The sequence below is a fragment of the Neofelis nebulosa genome, chromosome 8, assembly GCF_028018385.1.
Source record: "Neofelis nebulosa isolate mNeoNeb1 chromosome 8, mNeoNeb1.pri, whole genome shotgun sequence".
Taxonomy (NCBI): Eukaryota; Metazoa; Chordata; class Mammalia; order Carnivora; family Felidae; genus Neofelis; species Neofelis nebulosa.
Genome location: NC_080789.1, coordinates 33,466,141 through 33,491,179, shown reverse-complemented (window position 1 = coordinate 33,491,179; position 25,039 = coordinate 33,466,141). Strand labels below are relative to the sequence as shown.

The following is a 25,039-nucleotide window of genomic DNA, read 5'->3' as shown; positions in this document are numbered from 1 at the left end:
CATAAAGTAGTAATGACATAACTTCAGAATATATTGAGTGAATTCAGCTTTATGGAAAGCCTGATGCATCATTCTTATTGTTTCTCTTTTGGCCATGAAGCTCCATCTTGGGAAACTCTGGACCAGCCCATCTTCCTGTCATTAAAGGCCTCCTTTAGGGTGCCTGGGTAGCTCAGTTGGTTGAGTTGGCTCAGTTGGTTGAGTGTCTGACTCCAGATTTCAGTTCAGGTCCTGATCTCACAGTTTGTGAGTTCGAACCCCATGCTGGGCTTGCTGCTGTCAGACTGTCAGCACAAAGCTAGCTTCAAGCTTCACATCCTCCCCTCCCAACTCATGCTGTCTCTCAAAACAAAACAAAACAAACAAACAAAAAAAAAACCCAAATGAAACATTAAAAGAAAGGAAGAAAGAAAGAAAGAAAGAAAGAAAGAAAGAAAGAAAGAAAGAAAGAAAGAAAGAAAGACCTCCTTCATCACACTTTCCATGAAATCCACTTATGCTTCCCTTTCCCTCATTCCCTACTTGGTGAAAGAAACTAGTGTTATAATTTTATTTGAGCAAAAATGCTGATGTCTGACAATGGCTTGATTCACCTTTTTCAGAGGTTTGTATTTGTTTTAAACAATAAGCATTAACGCAAATAAATGAATAAATAACACTCAGGATTTGGTTTGGAATTCTTAGTAAGGAGAGGTTATTTTTCTTTCAGCTTCTCAAATTATGCCACATAAAAAGGTTCTTTGCATAAAGATGACGGAGATTGACAAATCTGAGGAGAAAAAATTACTAAAACACATTTCCTTTTAGTGCTATTTATTAATAGTACTACGTTTTCAGGTAACAAAAATAACTGAAATTTATTGAGAACTTAATATGTACCAAACACTGTGCTTTTCAAATATTTCATTCTGCCTGCACAGCGGTACTACAAAAAATCACTTTTATCCCAAATGTAGAGGTAGAAAAATGTTTAAAAAGAGTTTAGTTACCATGCTTAATGTCTCACTGCTGTTGGTGATGGGGCTGGGACTAACATTTTGATCTTTATGATTCCAAAACCTTTAATGCCTCTCACAAAAATAGAAAGTGTTAGAATAGGATTTAATCTTTTCCATTAAAGCTGATGTATAAATTCCTTACTAACAGCCCTCAAAGGTGATAAAGTTACTTCTTTGTGGAAAATAGAAAGCTCATGACATCATAAAGTACAACTTATATTTTTATTTAGCTCTATTATCACATCATTTTCCTCACTGGATCAAAATCTACCACTATGTATAATAGGTGCCATTTAATCTCATTCTTATTTAACAAATAAGATTAGTAAAATCAAGTAGAGGAGTCTCAAAGACCATTTAAAAATCTTCAATTTGATTCTAGAGGTTGGTTTAAATCTTTGAATTAATATTTTAAAAATCTAGATAAATTTAAAGATTAACTCCATATTTTTAAATCCACCAAAATGTATCATTATTAACCTTTTTGAGTTTATCTTCTTTATTTTGAAAGAGAGTGAGAGGGAGCTAGTGAGAGAGGGCAGAGAGAGAGAGAGAGGGAGAGAGAGAATCTCACCCAGGGTCTGTGCAGTCAGTGCACAGCCCAACGCAGGGCTCGAACTCACAAACCTCTGAGTCGAATCCAAGAGTCAGATGCTTACCCAACTGAGCCCCATGTATTTCTCTATTCTAAAGCTCTGCTGTAGACATTGAACTAATATTGGTTACTATTCTTTTTTTAGAGCCATTATCTTACCAACAGCTATTTTCTTTTTCTTGTTTTTTTTTAAGAGATGGAAGCTATATCCATATTATATTGAATTTGAAGCTACATCAGTATTATATTGAATTTGTTTAGAAAAAAGAAATTTAGTGATTCCTTTAATATTTGTTTTAAATTTTATTCATTACTTTAATTTTTAAGAGAGAGAGAGAGACAGAGACAGAGTATGAGTAAGGGAGGGACAAAGAGAGAGGGATACACAGAATACAAAGCAGGCTCCAGGCTCTGAGCTGTCAGCACAGAGCCCCATGCAGGGCTTGAACTCATGAACTATGGATGAGATCATGACCTGAGAACAAGTCGGATGCTCAACCGACTGAGCCACCCAGGTGTCCCTCCTTTTAATATTTTTTAAAGCTCCTGCTGGTAGAACTGCCTCCACTACTTTTTTTGAAATTCAGTGTAAGAGATCAATGAGAAGGTCAATTCAGTTGCTTTGACTGAAAACACAAAACATGTTCCTCAGACACTACCTCCCATCATTTTTGGTAGCTCAGGAATATGTTCACATAAGAGATTTTAAGACACCACATAAGACTAATATTGCAAAATTGTAGTAGTATGAGATAAGGTACTTTAGATTTAGATTGAAAACATATAAGTTTCAGATTTATAATAATGTCTGCTTCAGTTTCTGTGTACAGAATCAAGTTAACTGCTAGGAAAGGGGGGAGAGGCATTAACTCCAGATTTGATTCATTATTCAAGCAATCATTAGAAAAGATTATAAACTCATCACAAACATTGCTCATTTTATTGGCTTTGCATCAGAGCTTAAAATGCTATTGTAAAATTTAGCAATAAGTGAGGTTATTGAGTAGTATAATTTTAGAGGGATCCAAAAGACATTAATAGATGTAGAAATATTCACATGGAAGTTGTCTTTTGTGTTAACTATTCATACAATACTATTTAGTCATATAAATGTGCTAGTAAGAAAATTAAACTAATAAAAGGTAGAATTTTTACATGTCTTAATGGAATCCTAAATAAAATGTATGTGATCCTGAAGTTCGTTATAAAAAAAATAAGGTGCATAGAAAAATAATTAAACTAATGGGAACTACACTCTTTTCACTACCTAACAAATGTGCAAAATATTCATGTGTTCTTTTCAGAAAACTCAATGGTAGGTAGATAGATGATAGATAGATACATAGATACATAGATAGATGATAGATAGATAATAGATATAGAGAGGAAGATTGTAGTTTACAGAATGTATTCATTAAATACAATTATTTCAGGAAAAGTGTCTGAAAAAAGTTTTTGCTGAATACCCCTTCCTCATATCTATCCCCTTCATTCCTTCTATCCTCAGTGTCTCCATCCCATTTTTCCCCACGTGATTAGAGAGAAAAAAACACATAAAAAAATACATGGTATTCAGTCCTTTTCACACCCATACTCATCATTCATTTAAATCCCTAGTACATTTATTTAATCCCTACTAATCTGTTTTTTTTAATGTTTATTCATTTATTTTGAGAGAGAGAGAGAGATGGGGCGGGGGGGGGGGGGGGAGAGAAAAGGAAAGATAGAATCCCAAGCAGATTCTGTGCTGTCAGTGCAGAGCCCAAAGTGAGGTAGATCCCATGACCATGAGTTCATGACCTGAGCCAAGATCAGGAGTTGGATGCTTAAGCGACTGAGCTATTCAGGTGTCCCTCTAGTAAACTGTTTTTAACCTCAGATTATCGATTAATTAATCCATACAGCTAAAATGTGGTTTTCTTTTTTTTTTCAGATACAACTCTAAGAGCTTGTATTATCTGTCAAAAAATCAAAATTCCAGCTATTAGGGATTTATATTCTAACAAAGGAGACAAATAAAAAAACAAATATAAGTAAATAAATCATAAAATAATAGAAAATGTTATATATGTGAAAATTGAAAAATTAAGAGGATTAAAACTGAAAAAACATAAAATGTTTATTTTACTATATTTTTAATGTTTAAGATGGAAATGAGAAATGAATAATTAGAAATGTGTTCAATTGCAAGCATAGACAATTTCACTATAGTGTCTAGAAAAAAAATAACTTTAATCTTCTCCTCTAACAATAATCTGAAGGTGAGTGGCTGTTAGCATTTGTAAATAATCCCACTGGGAACATATCCAAACCTGTCTAATTTTAGTGAGCTTTTTTTTAAAGTTTTTATTTAATTCTAGTATATTAACATTCAACATTATATTAGTTTCAGGTGTACAATATAGTGATTCAACAATTCTATAAATTACTCAGTGTTCATCATGATAAGTGTACTCTTTAATCCCCACACCTATTTCACCCATCCCCCTACTCACCTTCCCTCTGATAACCATCAGTTTCTTGGTTTCTCTCTCTCTCTCTCTCTCTCTCTCTCTCTCTCTCTCTCTCTCTCTCTCTTTGCTTGTTTGTTTTGTTTCTTAAATTCCACATATGAGTGAAATCATATGGTATTTGTCTTTCTCTGACTTATATCACTTTATCATTATACTCTCTAGCTCCTTCCATGTCGTTGCAAATAACAAGACTTTACCCTTTTTTTTTTTATGTTCCACTGTATATATATATACCACTTATATATCCATTCATCATTTGATGGACCCTTGGGCTGCTTCCATAATTTGGTTATTGTAAATAGTGTGTAATAAATATAGGCATACACGTATCCCTTTGAATTAGTATTTTTGTATTTTTGGGGTAAATACCCAATAGCGACTACTGGATTAGACAGTAGTTCTATCTTTAACTTTTTGAGGAACCTCAATACTGTTCTCCACAGAGGCTGCAACACTTTGCATTCCCACCAACAGTGCACAAAGGTTCCTTTTTCTCCACATCTTCACCAACACTTGTTTCATGTGTTTTTGACTTCAGCAATTCTGACAGGTGTGAGGTGATATCTCATTATAGTTTTGATTCACATTTCCCTGATGATGAGTGATGATGAGCATCTTTTCATGTGTCAGATGGCCATCTGTCTTCTTTGGAAAAATTTCTATTCATGTTTTCAGCCAATTTTTAAATTGGATTATTCATTTTTTGGGGGAAATGAGTTTGATAAGTTCTTTACATACTTTGGATAGTAACCATTTATTGGATATGTCATTTGTAAATATCTTCTCCCATTCAGTAGGTTGTCTTTTAGTTTTGTCATTTCCTTTATTGTGCAGAAGCTTTTGGTTTTGATGTAGTCCCAATAGTTTATTTTGGCTTTTATTTCCCTTGCCTCAGGAGATCTAACTAGAAAAACGTTGCTATGGCCAATATCAGAGAAATTACTGCCTGTGCTCTCTTCTAGAATTTTTATAGTTTTAGGTCCCACATTTATGTCTTCAATTCATTTTGAATCTATTTTTTTGTATGGTGTAAGAAAGTAGTCCAATTTCATTCTTTTTTATGAAGCTGTCTAGTTTTCCTAGCACCATTTGCTGAAGAGATTTTTTTCAACTGCATATTTTTCCTCGTTTATTGGATTAATTGACTATAAAATTGTGGATTCATTTCTGGGTATTCTATTCTATTATTCTATTCTATTCTATTCTATTCTATTCTATTCTATTCTATTCTATTGATCTTTGTGTCTATTTTTGTTCCAGTTATCATACTGTTTTGACCATAACAGGTTTGCATTATAACTTGAGGTCTGGATTATGATACCTCCAGTTTTTTCTTTTTCAGTATTGTTTTGGTTATTTGTAGTCTTTTATGGTCGATACAAATTTTAGGATTATTTGTTCTAATTCTGTGGAAAATGCTGTTGGTATTTTGATAGGGACTGCATTAAATGTGTAGACTGCTTTGTGTGGTATAAACATTGTAACACTATTTGTTCTTTCAATCAATGAGCATGAAATGTCTTTTCTTTTCGTTGTCTTCAATTTTTTTCATCATTGTTTTCAGAGTACAGGTCTTTCACCTCTTTGGCTAAGTTTATTCCGAGGTCTTTTATTATTTTTGGTGAAGTTGTAAATGGGATTGTTTCTTAATTTCTCTTTCCGCAGCTTAATTATTGGTGTACAGGATTGCAACAGATTTTTGTACATTGATTTTGAATGATGCAACTTTACTGAATTAATTTATCAGTTCTAATAGTTCCTTGGTGGTGTTTAGGCTTTTCTATATATAGTATCATGTCATCTGCAAATAGCAGGAGCTTTATTTCTTCCTTACCATTTGGATGCCTTTTATTTCTTTTTGTTGTCTGATTGTTGTGGCTATGACTTCCAGTACTATGTTGAATAAAAGTGGTGAGAGTGGACATGAGTGTGTTGTTACTGACTTTAGGAAAAAAGCTCTCAGTTTGTCTCCATTGAGTATGACGTTTGCTGTGGGTTTTTTATATGCGGCCTTTATTATGTTGAGGTATGTTCCTCTAAATCTACTTTGTTGAGGGTTTTTATCATGAATGGGTGTTGTACTTTGTCTAATGCTTTCTCGGAATCTATTAAAATGTTATATAGTTTTTATCCTTTCTCTTATTGATGTGATGTATCATGTTGATTGATTTGTATTGAACCAGCCTTGCAGCCTGTCAACAAATCCCACTTGATCACGATTAAAATTTTTTTAATGTATTGTTGGATTTGGTTTGCTAGTATTTTACTGAGGATTTCTGCATCTATATTTTATCAGAGATATTGGCCTGTTCTCCTTTTTGTTGTGTCTTTATCTGGTTTTGGTATCAGGGTAATGCTGGCCTCATAGAATGAATCTGAAAGTTTTCATTCTTCTTCTAATTTTTTGGAATAGTTTGAGAAGAATAGGTATTAACTCATCTTTAAATAACTGGGAAATTTATCTGTGAAGTCATGTGGTCCTGGACCTTGATTTCTGGGAGTTCTTTGATTACTGATTCAGTTTTCTTGCCGATAATTGGTCTGTTCAAATTTTCTTATTACTTCTTGCTTCCATTTTGGTAGTTTATATGTTTCTAGAAATTTATCTGTTTTTGTCTAGGTTGTCCAATTTATTGGCATATAATTTTTCATAATATTTTCTTATAATTACTTGTATTGCTGTGGTGCTGGTTATTCCTCCTCTTTCATTAGTGGTTTTGTTCATTTGAGTTCTCTCCTTCCTCCCTTTTTTAAATGATTCTTGGTGGAGATTTATTAATATTGTTAATCTTTTCGAAGAACCAACTCCTGGATTCACTGATCTGTTATATCGTGTTTTAGTTTCCATATAATTTATTTCTGCTGTAATCTTTATTATTTCCTCCTTTCTGCTGTTTTGGGGTTTTGATAGTTCTTATGCTAGCTCCTTGAGGTGTAAGATTAGGTTATTTGAGACTTTTCTCGTTCTTGACATAGGCTTATATTGGTGTATACTTCCCTCTTAGAACCACTTTTGTGGCTCCACAAAGATTTTGGAAACTTATATTTTCATTTTCATTTTCATTATCATTTATTTCCATGTATTTTTAAAATTTTTCTTTGATTTCTTGGTTGACCTATTCATTGTTTAGTAGCAAGTTATTTATCCTCCATACATTTGTGTTCTTTCCAGGTTTTTTCTTGTGATCGATTTCTAGTTTCATAGTGTTGTAGGTAGAAAAGATGCATGCTATGACTACAACCTTTTTGAATTCACTGAGGCTTTTTACGCAGCCTAATATGTGACCTATTCTGGAGAATGTTCCATGTGCACTTGAAAAGAATGGGTATACTGATGTTTTAGAATGGAATGTTCTGAATACATCTGGTAAATGCATCTAGTCCAGTGTGTCATTCAAAGTCACAGTTGTTGATTTTCTGTTTGGATGACCTATCCATTGATGTAAGTAGAGTGTTAAAGTCCCCTACAATTATTGTATTATTATCAATTAGTTCCTTTATGTTAGTTGTTAACTGCTTTGTGTATTTCAGCGCTGCCATGCATGCCATAAATATTTACAATTTTATGTCTTCTTCTTAGATTTTCTTCTTTATTATTATATAGTGCCCTTCTTTGTCTTTTCTTATAGTCTTTGTTATAAAGTATATTTTGTCTTGATATACATATTGCGACCTCAGCCGAAATTTTTTTTTAATATATGAAATTTATTGTCATCAGCCGAAATTTTTAATAAGATGATTAGAATAGTCTCATTGTCATTTAAGCAAACATTTTAAATCTGTAAGGAAATTTGCTATGCAGACGTCTAAGTAATCTGCATCTGGACCTGTATACAGTATGTCTATTTGTTTCCCATGGCTGCTTTAACAAATTACTACAGATTTCATCTATTACAACACATATATATTATCTGACACTTTTGGAGGCCAAAAGTACAAATAAGTTTCACTGGGTTGAAATCATTGTGTCAGCAGGGCTGTGTTCCCACTGATGGTTCTAGGGGAGACATTGTTTTCATGGTTTTTCCAGCTTTTAGAGTTGCGTTTCTTATATTCCTGGGCTTATGGCCTCTGCCAAGTCAACAGGCTAGCATGTCACTCCAGGCTTCACATCACCTTATTCTCTTGTACAAACTCCTTCGTATAAGAACATTTGTGATTACATTTGGGGCTCACTCATATAGTTCAGGATAACCTTCCATCTCAAGATGCTTAGCTGAATCTCATCTACATAATTCATTTTGTCATGTATAGTAACACAGCTTCCAGAAATAAGACCTGGATGAGGTCATTATTCAAACTACCATAGCAGTCATGAGGCTCTGGAATGCTAATGAACAATGATAATCAAAATCAACCAAACGTGAGCATGGAAAAAAAGTAGTCTATGATCCTAAGTAATAGACCTGACATCATTTTTACGCCAAAGTTCCTAGGCAATAAAATTTTAGATCTATTTCTGAAAGATTCTCTCTGTCTCTCTCTCTCTCTCTCTCTCTCTCTCTCTATATATATATATATATATATATATATATATGTATACATATATGTACATATGTATTTATATAATTTATGTAAAGTCATATAAAATATATACATTAGTATAATAAATTTAAATTCTATGCATATATTATAAAAACAATAAATCTACTACCATGTATTAAAAATCTATATCTATGTATATATATATATATATATATATATATATATATATATAACCTTGAGTACCTATAATGTGTTTTCTTTAAACATGTCCTATAAGGGAAAACAAAGAGAAAAGAAATAACAAGACCTATTAACAAAGGCTTTCTTGGTCTCTCCTTTTACATTATCTAGCTGTGATTTTCCTACTTTGTAGTAAATGATGTAGGTACTAATAAAATTTTTTTAACTTATGTCAAGAATTGTTAGAAGCTAAAGATACAGCATTTCAAAAGGACTTTACACATTTTTACATTCTTAATAGAAATATGGATATCAATTTAACTTGCTAAAGTTCAGCAAAATATATAGAATTGCATGTTATCGGTATTTCTCTTTTGATGCACAGATATCTTAGACATTCATGTCCATATACTTGGAGATGATGTATACAAATACAGATTTTCCTAGTACTTTCAGGGAACAAATGCTTTACGTTAAAATGATCATATTGAATTGGCTGCTGTTATGGCCTTTGAGTATTCTCACACATGAGTATTGTCTCTTGTTTCTGAGTTGCCATGGTGCAAGATTTTCTATACAGAGAGGAAAAGCCTGTGGGGCCTGGGTGGTTTGGTCAGTTAATCATCCCACTCTTGATTTTGGCTCAGGTCATGACCTCACGGTTCATGGGATTGAGCCCTGTGTCAGGATCTGCACTGTCAGCTATGGGATTTTTCTCTCTCCCTCTCTCCACCTCTCCCCTGCTCATGCTCTCCCTCTCTCAAAATAAATAAACATCTAACAAAAGAGACAGAGAGAGGACAAGCCCTTTAGATCACTGCCATCTTTCTTACTATTCCATATTGCCTTTAGATTCAGAGGAGTCTTTTCCTAAGCCATGTAATCATCTTGTTTCTGGTTATAAAAAATCCTGAGGTCAGAAGTTTCATATCTCTTATAATATGATTATGTTTTCATTATTTATTGTATATATTTCCAACTTTTAGAAAGCTGCACCTGACATGTGAAAATAGAACTGTAGATGAACATATAATCTTATCTAAAAGACAATTTTAAATATTTCTTTTTCTAGTTAGTATTTATTGAGGGAAAATAAAAGAGGAGAAAATAATGGTAAATGAGAAAGGTATAGAAGTTGAACAGTTGAACAAAATATTAGTATTGCCTATCAATTTTTGCATGATGAATTGAGAAACAGTATGGATGGTCATGATAAAAGATTAATAGAAAGAAGTACATGGCCCAATATCAATATTATTAGGGACATTAAAGTCCTGAATTAACAGAGGTGAAACTTATTACTCTCCGTCTTTATGTTTCTATGGAAGTTTTCAGCTACAAAAGCTTTTATGTGGAGAGAACAGTGTTGTTATTGGACCACAATTTCAGTTTGCTTCAATAATGTGATGCAGGCTCCAACCTGATGTAAGTCCAGGTTAATGCAGATTCTTTTCTCTATAAATCCTTCACTTCCTTCTTTCTTCATGGGATGAGTTTATCCTTACACTGGCCTTCTTGAGTAGCAAACCACTGCAGGGGTCTATGGGTTTTATTATCACTATCAAGTGAGGGCAAAAGTGTATATGTTCCTTCAACCATAAAAATAAGGGCAAGTACTCACTTTTATTAAAAATCCCTGAAAAGAAATCATACATTTGTTTAAACCACCGGTTTTAAAGCCTTCAGGCAAGATTATTGATTCAGATGGCAGACGCACATTATCTATCAGTACAGAGAAGTGAATAAGAATTCAGATTTTAGAGTCAGACCATTCCAGACCAAATTATGACTCTCTTAGTAGCTCTGTGACCGTGTGCAAGATACTTTACATCATATTTCAATGCCCTCATCTGTATAAGGATAGTAGTAACTACCCCAAAGATTGTATTATGCAAACTTTATGTCCCTAATATAAAATATATAAAATTCCTAATAGCGTATCTAGCCATCGAATCTTGATTTGTTATGTTTATTCATGTTAATTTGCATACATGAAGAGATAAATACCAATTATGCTAATACATCTATAGGTATGTGTATATATATATATATATATATATATATATAGTCATGATATATATATGTGTATATAGTGTACACAAATATATGACATATCTATATGTCCATATAGTCATGATTTTCTAGATTGTAGATGATTTGACTTTTTATTGGTTAAATAAATGCTCTTTTTTATAAAACATATTTTGTTTTAGTTTCTTCTATTCAAATAAAAGGAATTGATTCTAAGATAATCATAATTAAAGGATATGAAAGATTTAAAAAGTAAAGTGGTTATAGATACTATTTATGAATATCAGAGTTGTGAATATATTTGAAAAAATATACTTTTTATTTCAAGTTTTCTGATACCTATTTTAAAATTCCAATTGTTTATTTAATTTTAACAATGTTATTTCTAGCTACGGTGGCTGAAGAATTATGTAAAATAACTGTAAAGAAATATATCTTACTGTCATATTGCTTTTTTTCTTTTGCATCAGGGAATGGCAAAGCACATGACTGATAAGATAATATAACTTGCCTTTTTCTCTAAAGTTTCTTGAATTCAGGGAAAATTATCATACTCTTCTGTATTTTAATACGCTACTTGATTTTTCTTGTTTTTTGTTAATCCAATTTTGTTTACTAGTTACTATGGTGGTTGATATGGCATAAGTTTAGTATATTCCATCTTTATTTTCTAAAATAGATTAAAGAAATGGTAAAATGAAAAGAACCAATAACTTTTTAGGACTGTAAAATTATTAGGATAATTTTCAATAGGCAAAAAGCAAAGAAAAAGAAGTATGTGAAACTATAATAATATACTTAATATAGTTTAAGAAACTCATAATATTGTTCTTATACATGCTATGTTTTAAGTCATTACTCAAAGGAATTTCACAGTGATGAAAAAAATAACTATGATAGTTTTATTTATTTTTTTTTAATTTTTTTTTGTTTTATTTATTTTTGAGACAGAGAGAGACAGAGCATGAACGGGGGAGGGGCAGAGAGAGAGGGAGACACAGATTCGGAAGCAGGCTCCAGGCTCTGAGCCATCAGCCCAGAGCCCGACGTGGGGCTCGAACTCACGGACCGCGAGATCGTGACCTGAGCTGAAGTCGGATGCTCAACCGACTGAGCCACCCAGGCGCCCCAGATAGTTTTAAAAAACACAATTGAATTTACAATTTTTTTTCTTTTCCTATGTTTACTTATTAAAATTATTCAAAAACAAATTTTTAGCTTCATGCTTTATGTTTTCTGACTGAAACATGTCCTAATAAACTTGTTAATACTTCCCACAGTCCCTTTCATACCAATCTGATATATGAAATCAAAGAGTACTGACAGTGCTCAATCTTACTGATTAGCCTAAATGAGTCAACAGTTTTATGCCCAGTGTATATATTTCTGTATGTAAAATAGAGAAATCAGTAGAAGACAAAATACCATATTTGAATGCAGACAATGTTAACTTTCTTGTATAAACTTACTAATCAAGAAAAAAACTGGTGAAAAGTATTGACTTCAATTAGTTTAATTCTTTAGTTGATTTATCACTGGAAACAATTTATTTCCTTTTAATTGAATACAGTAATTTAAATCAAGTATATTGTCACAAACTCATTGATCTCTTAACTAGCAAGATGAATTTCTATAGTTAAAAACAAAATACAGTTTTTTTCTTGTAAGGTTGGTTACGTACTACTCCTTGATTTCAGCTATCCATCTCACAAATTTCTGCAGGTTCTCATGGGTGCTAAAAGAATGGTTGATGCCTCTGTGTGATCCACCTACATAGAAAGTAAATACTTCTTATGTTGTAGTAGGAGCCACAAGCATATTTGGTTTCATCATGATATGGTTTCTGAAATATATTTTCATACTCTTAACATTCCCCCACTCTTTTTGTGCGTCTTAGTTACTAATTATAATGTATTTTGCATTCATTTTATCTTATTATGTTTGATTTTGATATATTTCTTTATTTCCCTTTTCCTTTTAATCACTTTTAGCTGTACATTTTATTGCTAAACATGAAATTTAAACCCAGAAGTAATTAGATCATATTTCAAATATGCCACTTTATTAAGTGTGAATTCTAAAGGGAGGATTATATGAGCAACATAGTAATTGTACCATTTAGAATATTCTAATTTTATATTAGAAGGTAAAATGGTAAGAGTATAAATACCTTGGTAACTAATCCATAAGGAAACAAAGGGCTTTTTTTTTCTGCCTGTACAAAGCAAAATAGGAAAATAGTCAATAATTCTTTTCCAGAAACATTTGCTCTTTGCACCAGATTTATGTCTGGATGTTTACTTGCTTTGTATTATTCTCAAGAGATATGGCTTATTAGAGCCACTCAATGGAAGTCTTACAAATCTAATGACAATTGTTTGTTTCTCCCAAAGAACTACTTCTTGATGATTATTATTCAGCCCTGCAGTATTAAAATGATATCTTCAGTTCTAGATGAGAGTTTTTTAAAAATTATTCCAGCTATGTTGATACCTGTTATAGAATAAATGTCAAATTTTCTGACCTATAGTAGATGTTTGGATGCAGATCAATTGTTTTAATATAAATGTTGCCTACTTTACTGATGCTTCACACAAGAATGAATAACAATTTGAGCTACCAGATCAATACCATGCATGTTTATTTGTTGTAGGCAGACATTCAAACACAGACATTTATTTTGTTGATACTTTAAATTTGATTATCTCTAATATAATTTAGTTCATAGTAGCTGCTAATACTGGGGATTAGAAAAGGTTGTTTTCCCTCCCTGTAGCCATGTATTGGATCCCTTCCTTGCCTTTCCATGTGAAGTTCTCATTAATCATGACATTCTTCAGTGACACATAAAACAAGTATTTATTTAGAAATTACTATAGCTTTGTGAAGAAATCTTTAACCAAATTCACAAATAAACCTACAGTGGAATACTGGCAAAAGTGTCCAGTTCTAACCGTGCAATTAAAGAAGTTTGCAATTCAGCAGCACCTGGGTGGCTCAATCGATTGAGCATCCGATTTCAGCTTAGGTCATGATCCCCCAGTTTGTGGGTTCGAGCCCTGTGTTGGGCTCTGTGCTGAACACTTGCTCAGAGCCTGGAGTCTGCTTTGGATTCTGTGTCTCCTCTCTCTGCCCCTCCTCTGCTCTCACTCTGTCTCACTCTGTCTCTCAAAAATAAAAAAAAATGTAAAAAAAAATTTTTAAGATAAAAATTCTTGTAATTTCACCTTTTACTTCTTTGTCTCTATGCATGGGCAAATCCAAGCCTCTTGAGTGCTCAGTTTATTTATCTGCAAAGTGGGCAAAGTGAAAGGACCTAAAGGAGGTACTATATTCAAAGCAATAAAATTCATGCCCAACACAGGACTTCTATGTAGTTCTTTAATTCTATTATCACCAAGGGGATTACATTCTTAATGTCAGTGGTGTGGTAAGCATCACATAGGCTCTGGAATTAGTAAGACCATTTTGACTCTGCTAAATTGGTTATGTGACTTTGAGCAAATTAGATTTCTAACATGAATCTCCTTGTTATTTATAAAGATGAGGACTATATTTTCGTTTATAGAATATTTTTGGAGGGTTAAATTAGATAAGCCATCTCTTTTCATAGTAAGTAGCCAATAAGTTTTATTTCCCACCCAGCCACTTAGCTGAAGAAAAGAATCATAAAGATTTAAATCCATCAGACTTTGTAATAAAATAGTAAACTTTGTATTACAGAAATGGCAGATGAAATTACTTATAAATTACTTATTTGTAAATAAACATAGGTCATATTTTATGTCACAGAAGAAAATTGTTTTTATAGAAGAATTTATCGAATCATTTATTTAAAAAATTATGAAAACCATTTGAACTTTTATGTCTCTGGAAGTGGGCAAATATTGTACCCGTTTTGATTCTCCGAACAACAACAAAATTCAACAGAATATGAAAATTGTGAAAGTTAACAATTAAAGTCAAAATATTTTAACTAACTCCAAAATATTTTAACTTACTCCCCCTTAAGCAACAATAATAAAAATTAGGTAATAAGGTAGTTAAGGAGAATTATTTAGACAAGTTATACTTTAATGTCAGGAAGCTTTGTTATATGATTTCCTCAAATATCAGAATACTTTTTAGTCAGCTCAGTATCCCTTTCTTAATTTTTTTCTTAAAATAACTAGAACCATATCATTAAACTGATTATAATCAGTTACGTAAGTACAGTAGGATACAAACCTATAAGTACTAATGCAAAGAGACTGAAAAAATTTATTTCACCATGGCTTTCCTACAATAAAGCATAATATTTCACTATCACTAGGATATATATTTCACTAGGATGCCCCATACTGTAGACTGCCCACAAAATGTTGTCTCTACAGATGTGCAAGGATTGGAAGATGTGTATCAGGTGAAGGAAAGGTTCTTTTTCAGCAAGTTCTCCATTTGTTACTTGCTTCAACTAGCTTGTTAAAATTAAAGATACTTTTGATTTTGTCATCTCTTAATTTAGGGCTCAGTGTTATGGTAGGGAGAAGTATGAAGGACTAAGGAAAATTACCACAAGACAATAATGTCTTTGGAAAGGTCCTGTAGGTGGGAATTGTGGCTAATGTTTGAAACTTTCCCTTAATTTCTATTACTTCCTACATCACGATCCATTTAATAGGGCCTGACCGAAATAGGAAGGCCTTTCTGGAAGGCTGTTTATATTTGTGCTACAGACTATTCTAGTAGGTTCCTCAACTTTCTTTTGAATTCTTGATCATCTTAGTAATTCATGTAGCTCTTTTGAAATTTACAGACCAACAACATCTGCTGAAATTCCATAAGACACTCATGTTCATCACTTCAAGTAATGAATTTGGCATGAACAGTAAATGCCAAGATTCAGAAAAGTGACATTGAATTTGGAGCCTTCATCATCAGAGAAGTCATGAAAGGTCTTGGCTTTCTCTGGAGATATTTTTGGAAATTTTTACTGAGAAAATTCTAGGTACAATTTAATGGTATAACGGTTTTGCTGTTATTTCTGTGGAACTTAGTAGAAAATGTATATATGAGTTTGTTGCACATTTACTATTTTATTTTATTTTTTATTTTGTTTCATTCGTTTTGAGAGAGAGTGAGAGAAAGCATGAGCAGGGGAGTGGCAGAGAGAGAGGGAGACAGAGAAACTTAAGCAGGCTGTATGCTCGGTGTGGAGACTGACATAGGGGCTCAATCTTACATTGGTGAGATCATGACCTGAGCCAAAATGAAGAGTTGGACACTTAACAGACTGAGCCAACAGGCGCCCCAATTTACATTTTTTTTAAATGAACAGTCACACCTGCATATTATAATACTCTAAATGATGCACTTTTAAATACATCACCAGATTAAAAAAAAAGCTACACATGCCGTAAGAAAGCCTAAAAACACAGTTATGTAATAACATATTGCACACAGTGAATTATACATTTAGAAAGATCTATTTATTTGAAAGCCTTTTAAGTTAGTTTCTATTTAACCGCACTGTGAAATATGGTCATGTAAGCCATTTGCTTAGCTGTTGTATTATTTCTAAGACAGATTTCACATCTTCCATGCTGTTATTAGAAACTGTGTAGGATGAAATAGGAAATAAGCAGATAGTATTTATAAAAAATGCTTACATTTGTGCAGACGGAATACCACATATGAACGTATTTAAGTTTACCTTCAAATAAGGAAAACTAATCATTCATACTCAGAATTACTTTGAGTATTAAATGAGGTATTGTACATAGGAAGAATAACTGGCATATGAAAATGCTCAATAAAAACTAGCTTGATTTATCATTATTAATTCCATCCAATGGTATCTAAAACATGCTGATATTTAACAATAAAATGTTTTAGGGGCTCCTGGGTGGCTCAGTTGGTTAAGTATCGAACTTCGGCTCAGGTCATGGTCTCATGGTTTGTGGGTTCAAGCCCTGAGTCGGGCTCTGTGCCAAAAGCTCTGAGCCTGGAACCTGCTTCAGATTCTGTGTCTCCCTCTCTCTCTGCCCTCCCCCCCTCTTTCTCTCAAAAATAAACACATTAAAAAATTTTTTAAATAATAAAATGTTAAATGTTTTGTTGCTTTTAATACCGGCCATATTGTATTTATCTGTATGGCATTCTCCATGTTTATCACTATGACTACACATATGTGTGTATGTCTGTATATATATACATTATTCTTGGTATGTTCCCTTGTTTTTGTGGAGGACAGCCTTTAGTAGACTCCTGAGAAATCGTGCGTGAAAACTAATGCTTTGACACTTTGAATGACTAATGAGGTATTTAATCTATCTCCACATTTCATAGATACTTTGGACACAGGATTCTAGACTGGAAATTATTTCTTTCCAGAGAATTTTCACCAATCACATTTAGTTACATTAAATTTTTTTTTTCTTTATTTATTCTTGAGAGAGAGAGAGAGGGTGTAAGCAGGGGAGGAGCATAGAGAGAGGGAGACACAGAATATGAAACAGGTTCCAGGCTCTGAGCTGTCAGCACAGAGCCTGATGTGGGGCTCGAACTCACAAACCACGAGATCATGACCTGAGCCGAACGAAGTCGGACGTTCAACCGACTGAGCCACCCAGGTGCCCCTAGTTAAAATTTTTAACACAGAACAAATTAATCTTTGGTGTCATGCAGGGTCTTCATATTTGTACATCTGAGCCTCCTTGATCTTATTCATCAACTTGTTCTATTCTTTCCTTCAAGAAACATTTACCAACTAAACTTCTATAGATATCTTTTCCTTTCAAGACTGTAGTTCGTGAAAGCATCTGAATTTGGGAGAAAACAAGTGCCACTCAAAAATCTGAATCCATTCTGATTTTCTGGTGTTTTGCATCTAATCTGTTTATTGTCCTGACCCAGCTCTGAAAGTCTGAAGAAACTTCCATATTCCTGAAATTTTAATACAACAAGAGTCCCTTACTCTTATTTTCATCCACTGTGTGAGGTACTTAGTGGCACTTGCAATCTGGAAAGTTTTTCAGTTTTTGAAATTTGTATTAAATTATTTTATTGATGATTTCCCATCTATTTTATTTCTCCTTCTATCTCTGTCTCTCTCTCTCTCTGTCTCTCTTTTGAAATTCTGTACTTCAGATGTTGGGAACCCTAGATGAATACACTGATTTGCTTATTTTTCTTTCCTATTTTTCATCTCTTTGTCTTTTTGTTTACTTCCCGGGAATTCTTCTTGTTTATGTTACAACCTAGGTTGCAATCCCCCATGCCAAGCAATATCAGAGTGAGGCAAAGGGAAAAATCAGTAATATTGGTCTTGTCTTTATTTTTAAAAAAGATTATTTTGCTCATTTTAGGATTATGCATTAATTTTTATTTTTAAAAATATTTTATTAAAATAATTTTGGAATTACTGAGGTTATTGGTGTACCTTTAAATTTTGTACTTGAAGAGAGTGCCTCATCTGATTTGTCTTTGTCTCAGCCTTGGTTTATGTGCCCTGATGTGTAGCCTTTCTCAAAGCTAAATTAACCTGGTGCTGGTTGAATCTTTGTGTGTTTCAGATGTTTGGTTTTTAATCGAAGCTAAGAACACTATGACTAGTATAGTAGAATTGGAATTACAGAAATCAAACTTTTGAAAACATGGAAACAAAAATTGTAGGAAATGAAGATAATAAACAAAATAAAATATCAAAATAAATGAACAAAACTTCTGGTTTAACATGCTTAGAGATATATGAATATATTGATTGCCACCAAGACTTGGATGCTATTTTTAAAACATGAAATAATCCAGAGAACTAACAGTTCTTTGTTTTCAACCAATCTCTCTCTTTTTTTTTTTTTTTTTTTTTTTGCCTCCACCTTACCCCATCATTTATCCTCCAAGCCAGAGATATCTTGTACTGCAAATAACTAAGACTGGGGAATTGTGCAGTGCGATGTCAATTATATCATTTCTTGTCTTTTCCCACTGACAACTTAGGTTTATTTTTCTCATGTGTTTGTTGTTTACTGCTAGTCCAGAGACTTAGCTTGCAAAATGTTGTCGCATTGTTCTCAACCCCCAATCTCCCCTAACTTGAAAGTTTGTGTCATGAAAGGAAAACAAAATAGACTTTAGTGTCATTTTAGCAGAATTCAAGCATGGAGAGAAAGCAGAAAAGTGGTCAGTCTCCCACCTTTGTCTGAAATTTGACTTCTTAAATGGTCATTGTGTTTATTGGATACCGTAACTTTTATTAACACAAAAATAGAATGAGTCCAAATTTCTGCAATAAGATTAAAAATGTGCAAAATACATTAATTTTTTTAGCAGAGGGCTTTAAGTATCTTTTATATACCAGGTGCTATATGCTTTATTGAGCATACAATCTTTCAGGGAAAATAACATAACAATGGGCACTGTCTATAATCTAAAATGTGTTATATTGGAAAAAATCTCAAGTATATTTAGGTACAAACAGGAGGAAGTTTGTTCAGGGAAGTCTACCAGAAAAGATAACTTCTAAGCTCAGTCATTAAGACTAATAAGTAAAGAATGACAGAAAATGGAGAGGAACTAGCTAAATGTAACAGTAATGCATGTAAAATTCTAGGGTAAGAGAACACAGCCATAGGGGAAGCCTCAAATAATTCATTCAGCACATTTACAGAATACATGAAGACAAGAAGGAAAGAGAATTGTCAAGATACTTCCTCAAAACGTTAAGCCACCTACGCTTAACATTATTGAGTTAGCAGTGTATTTATGGAATTAGAACACTGACATACTGATATACAGAAGTATAAACAAAATTTAAGTGGATAAATTTACTACTTGACCTGCTAAGCCCTGTTTGATTTTCAATTTTATTTGGGAGAGAACAATATTTATAATATATACACTGTAAATGAAAGAAGTTCATGAATACAACTCATGAAGCAAACGTGACAAATGACAAAGGAAACTCTATTTTACTTTCTGTGGAAGTATCCTAAGATACATTGCAAAGTTAGAAAAAAAACCCTGAGAGCATGAGTTGATTCTTGACATTCCATTAAGGTACTAAGGATAGAGTCTTGGCAAAGTTTCTTTAACAGATTGATTATGACCTTTATTCCAGTGAGCATCTCCCATCATCATGAAAAATACAGTCAACAAAAGAAATTAGCAGCAAATAGAATTTTTAAAAATGTCTTGGTGTTCGTGAAGTTGAAAATCATATTCACACTCGGGTACTAAGTATTTTATGTCTGCTACTTATTGTTAGAGAAAAAAATGACTAAAAGCACATGTTTCTAAAGAGCTTAACTATACCTTAATTGCCACATTCCTAATACACTGCTAAAAAGGGCATTTCAACCTAATTATTTTCTGCCAAGAAACTGTCCATGGCATGTCTTTGTCTCTGCATTCATGATTGATTAACCCTTCACTGGATCATTAAAACAAGTAATATAGTAATATAATAGACATTTAAAAATATTTACTTTAAAAATAATTAAAGGGCATCGGGGTCATACTTTAAGGTACTCAAGATAAGTATAATCCCACTGGGAGTACGTATGCAAGAAGAGAAACGTGGACTAAACAGTTATTTTTCTTTCCATGTATATAATGATAGAAATAAGATTATTCTCTCCAAAGAATATTTTGGCATTTATTTTAGCATGGATGGTATTTACTCAGATAATTCTCTTCTCACCTTTCCATTATACAGGTAAACACACTCATTTACTCTTGAGAATATTTTATTCATAGGGCATTGACACTCAAATTGAAACCACAGTCTTTTTTCCCCAAGCTATAAGGAAACACAAAGATATATTTTTACCATTATAAATTATAATCATTTTTATAACTGAGAAAAATGATGGATAAAGATTGATGATGGATAAAGGAACTTGGTTAAGAATATTATGACATTGATTTTTTCATGTTCCTATTATCATTAAATTTTTGATAACTTTTTAAATTTTTTTAATGTTTATTTATTTTTAAGAAAGAGAGAGAGAGAGCACAAGTGGGACAGGGACAGAGAAAAAGGGGGACAGAAGTTCCAAAGCAGGCTCCACATGCTGACAGCAGAAAGCCAGATGCAGGGCTCGAACTCAGTAACTGCGGGATCATGACCTGAGATGAAGTCAGATGTTTAACTGACTGAGCCACCCAGGTGTCCCTTGATAACTTTATTTCTTGCTTAAAGTTTTGGATATCTCCACAAGGACCTTATTCCAGAGTATCAGTAATTTGTAGAACAAAGAACATGGATATACTAGACCTTAGCAGTCTAGAATGTTTTGATTTTTTAGTGCTTTTTTTAAATGTTTATTTATTTTGAGGGGGGAATGGGCATAGAGAGAGAGGGAGACACAATCTGAAGCAGGCTCCAGGCTCAGAGCTGTAGCACAGAGCCTCACGTGGGACTTGAACTCACCAGCCATGAGACATGACTTGAGCCAAAGTCGGACCTCAATCGACTGAGCCATCCAGGCGCCCTAGAGGCCACAAATCACAGATCACAAATATTTGTGACTTGGGACCAGTTTTTAGCTTCTCACAGTATTAATCTCTCCATGTGTAAAGTGGAACATAGACCACTAACGTCTTTATAACTTCAAATTACTATACTGAGGTTTTAATTATTTACCCAGATCTTAAAGTCTCTCATTTAAAAATATGTGCACATAATGATTTAATTTTCATCTTGTAAGTTTTCAAATGCCTTTTCACATAAAATAAATGTGTGAACAGTATTCTATATTCAATTAGTATGGGTGAGTATTAAAAATTATAGATAGGGGCGCCTGGGTGGCTCAGTCGGTTAAACGTCCGACTTCGGCTCAGGTCATGATCTCACAGTTAGTGAGTTCGAGCCCTGCATCGGGCTCTGTGCTGACAGCTCAGAGCCTGGAGCCTGCTTCAGATTTTGTGTCTCCCTCTCTCTCTGCCCCTCCCCTGCTCATGCTCTGTCTCTCTCTGTCTCAAAAATAAATAAACATTAAAAAGAAATTTTCAAAAAAAAATTGTTGATTTACACATTGGGGAACATTTTAATAAAGATATTAATTTATATTTAATATTTATTATAGTAATAATTTGTCAGTTAATGCCATGATATGTAATATTTACTATTTTAATAGGTTAAAAAAATTACAGGCAAACAAAGTATATATTAAGACCAAGAGTATTACCAAACATCAAGAATATTATTTCACAATAATTAAAGGGGTCAATCCATCAAGAAGACATAACAAACCTAATTATATATGCACTTAGGAGAAGAATTTAGAAGTACATGAGACAAAAATTGACAGACTTGAAGAAATAAATCTCAAATCCACGCTTTGTATGGGGATTTTAGTATTGCTGTGGTAATTGAGAGCAAAAAGACAAAAAAAAAATCAATGAACAAAATTATCAAACTATCTGAAATCTATAAAGCACTACTCTCCAAGTTTTAAGATATATTCCTTTTAGATGTACATAGAGCAGTCATTATACCGTAGGCTACAGGATAACTCTCAGGAAATTTCAAACAATGAAATAATGTACAGTATACCATTTTGCCTCAAGGCTATTTATTAAAAACTGATTTTAAAAAGATAGAAAATATCCAAATAATGAGAAATTACACATTACATTTGTAAATAATCCATGTTTCAAAAAAGAAACCACAAAATAATTTAGATATCATTTCAGATAAAAGGTTGGTATAAAAATTGATTGTATTTCTATACACTAAAATGGAAATTGAAAAATTTTAAATGTTAACATTAATAGTAGTATCGATAAATATTTAATAGGAATAAATCCAACAAAATATGTGTGGGATCTCTATTATGAAAACTACAAATTGCCTCAGAGAGAAGTCCTAAATAAAAAGAGCTATGCTATCTTCATGCATGAGAAGACTCAATATTTTTAAGATGTTAATTCTTCCTGATTGGTTAGCTTTAATACAAATTCAATCAAAATATCATAAGAATATTAGCTGATTCTAAGATGAAATGGAAAAGGATCTAGAATAGTCAAAATCATCTTGAATATATTTGGTAGAGTTACACTAACGTATTTAAAAACTTGCTCTTAATCTTCAATAATAATAGACAAGTAATAGACAAATATATCAATAGCATACTTTAATAATTTAATAATACACAAATAGATGAATAGAAGGGTAAAAATCTCACACAAACACTTTCAATTAATTTTGAGCAAGGTCTGAGCTAAAAATGATTCTTGACCCCTGATTTCTTCAATCACAAAAATTAATTTAGCTGGCTCATAGAATTAAATGTAAGGCTAGAAGCAAAAAGATTCTAGATGTAAATATAGGAAAATGACTTTGAAATCTTGTAATATGCCAAGATTCTTAAACAGTACATAAAATACAAAACAACAACAGTGTGCATTTACTTTTCCAGTAAAGGCTTTCAGACAATGATAGTCGATATGTAGATGTAGGCAATGTGGAGTCACAGAAAGAGCATGACTGTAGAAATAGGGGTAACCTGGTTAAATTAGTTTGGTAAATACTACGTGAAACAGCAACTGAACGGTTGGTGTAAGAATTCTTTGTACTTTTAATACACTAATGTGCTTTTCCATTCTCTACAACAAGGCATTTGGTATAATTTTGGTATAATATTGGCATTTGGTATAATCTCAAAGAAATTATTACCTGTTGTCCAAAAGAAAATGATCACAAAATTTCTCTTTACATGCTTCATTATCTATAGTATCAACAATTTGTTTCAGGAAGTTAATAGTTACAGGTATCTTGGATTTTTTGTTCATCAAAGTCTAATTAAATATGCGACCTCTACTTTTTTGCATTTTACAAGTCATTATCCTTATGAGTTTTTCCTTAAGTGTCTCTCAGAGATAAGCCCTCTGTTACTGATATTTTATTTCAGCCTTCCTGCTTTATTAGTTTATTGAGCATTTGTCAAAGTCATTAGCAGTTTCTATATATTTTGATAATGATTCCTCCTCTAATTTATTTATGTATTTATTCATTTATTTGTTTTTAATTTTTTTAAATGTTTATTCATTTTTTGAAAGAGCGTGAGTGGGAGAGGGGCAGAGATAGAGGGAAACCCAGAATCTAAAGCAGGCTCCAGGCTCTGAGCTATCAGTACAAAGCCTGACATGGGGCTTGAACTCATGAACCATGAGATCATGACCTGACCCGAAGTCAGACACCTAACCAACTGAGCTACCCAGGCACCCCATCCTCTAATTTATTTTGTAAAGTGAAGCCATATTAAGTGGAGTACATACACCTACATATATGCATACCATACACGCATATGTGGAGGTGCATGTGTATGTATGTGTATAGCACATTCAAAAGGAAAATTCTGTAGTACCTAGTACCAGATTTTTCGGTATGGACTGTCTTTCAAAATAACCACATTCTTATTTTCTATGCTTCTAAAAGAAGAGGTTGGACATACTCAGAGGCCATAGCTACATGTCAACAGATCCTAAATTCTTTAAATTAGTGCCAAATCTTCCATAATCTTGTTCTAATCTACTTTCAAATAAAACTTCCGTTCATAGGAGCTGCCAAACATAACCCATCCACCTATATTTAGGATGATAAGCGATAAGCAAGTAATTCTTACTAATGTCTTCTTCATACTTTTCCTTATGCCATTCCCTGTGCAAAGAATTCCTCAGCTTTCTTTACAGCTTGTGTCAGCTCAGCAATGTGCTGTTGCTTTGTCCCAGCTGAAAACAAACTCTAGTTCTGCTAGATACTATTAACATTTCGACTTCTGCTTTATAGTTAAAGCTCTATTATATTTTTAAAAGTATATATTGAATTTTCTTACTATCTATTGAATTCATAAAATGAGAATTAACAGTTTATAGTAGTAAATTTCCTATAGTCTGTTCAGTTTCATACATACACAAACACACACACACACACACACACACACACACACACACACACACACACTCTCATCTCTCAATAAATGCTTGTAAAATAAACTGATGTTTTTATTTATTTATTTTAAATGTTTATTCATTTTAAGAGAGAGAAAGCATGCGTGAGCAGGGGAGTGGCAGAGAGAGAGGGACAGAGAGAATCCCAAGCAGGCTCCCTGCTGTCAGTGTAGAACCTCACGCAGGGGAGCCCACAAACTGAGAAATCAGGGCCTGAACTGAAATCAAGAGTCTGATGCTTAACCGACTGAGCCACCCAGGTGCCCCAAATAGATGTTTTTAATAATCATAGATTTTTTTGTGTT

The 25,039-nt window shown here is 33.0% G+C and overlaps 1 protein-coding gene and 1 long non-coding RNA gene across 5 annotated transcripts in view; one reads left to right on the top strand and one right to left on the bottom strand.

Moving 5' to 3' along the window:
* The window catches only part of LOC131519138 (uncharacterized), an 81,297-nt gene extending 65,612 nt beyond the window's left edge, over positions 1-15,685 (top strand). The window contains exon 4 of the long non-coding RNA XR_009265491.1: positions 15,598-15,685. This is a non-coding gene — a long non-coding RNA (uncharacterized LOC131519138). The remainder of the gene's footprint in view (positions 1-15,597) is intronic.
* Positions 1-25,039, bottom strand: part of MGAT4C (MGAT4 family member C) — a 742,934-nt gene that overhangs the window by 290,427 nt on the left and 427,468 nt on the right. The gene's annotated exons all lie outside the window — the stretch shown is intronic.